Source organism: Astatotilapia calliptera, chromosome 12, assembly GCF_964374335.1.
Source record: "Astatotilapia calliptera chromosome 12, fAstCal68.1, whole genome shotgun sequence".
Lineage (NCBI taxonomy): Eukaryota > Metazoa > Chordata > Actinopteri > Cichliformes > Cichlidae > Astatotilapia > Astatotilapia calliptera.
The window spans coordinates 14,761,262-14,762,300 of NC_137433.1; positions in this window are offsets into that span (position 1 = coordinate 14,761,262).

Genomic DNA, 1,039 nt, shown 5'->3' on the forward strand with positions numbered 1-1,039 from the left:
CCCCAGCATGCAACAGCATAGAGGATAGCACTGACCACAACAGAGATACACCAAGATAACACTAATTAGTAGGGATAGTGAAAACTTCTGTTTACGTTTGTTAGCCACTTGGCTATGATAGTAAACCGCAGACACTGATGTAGCTTACTGAATCTTTTGGACTGTGTTCAGCACAATATTAATTAGTCATTGTCGGGGTGATCGTGGCTCAAGAGTTGGGAGTTCGCCTTGTAATCGGAAGGTTGCCGGTTCGAGCCCCGGCTTGGGCAGTCTCGGTCGTTGTGTCCTTGGGCAAGACACTTCACCCGTTGCCTACTGGTGGTGGTCAGAGGGCCCGGTGGCGCCAGTGTCCGGCAGCCTCGCCTCTGTCAGTGCGCCCCAGGGTGGCTGTGGCTACAATGTAGCTGCCATCACCTGTGTGTGAATGGGTGGATGACTGGATATGTAAAGCGCTTTGGGGTCCTTAGGGACTAGTAAAGCGCTATATAAATACAGGCCATTTACCATTGTCAGTTGTTGATTTGTCCTATTCTCATTGTATGATGAATTATGATGGCTGTTTGTTAAGTGTTTGCATACTATGCATACTCTCTCTCTCTCTTCATATATATGTTTGTGTGTGTGTGTGTGTTTCGCCAAAGGGAGTGTTCGTCCAGGGCGTCAAACATGTTAGGACCTCTACTGGTCTTACTGGTTGGTAGATCAAATATCTGTCTTTGACGTTCCTGCTGTTTTCTCTTGTCTTTGCAACAAGTGACGTTAAACAGTATGACAGCACTACTGTCATGTATTTATGTGGGAGTCCAGCATTACATTGTCTGTATGAATAACCAAGCTAACCAAGACCTCAAAATTTCTCCAAAGTCTAAGCCTTGGAGTGATGTCTGAGGTGTGTTGTGTTGTCATGACAGCAGGGTCAGGTTGTCATACTCCTTGAAGTCTGCATGTCTCAACAGAGTGTTAATGCTGTCAGTGATTACAATATTTTAACCCCGTCAGACTTTGTAATCAGACGGAACAATCGAATTCCCAGAGGCTA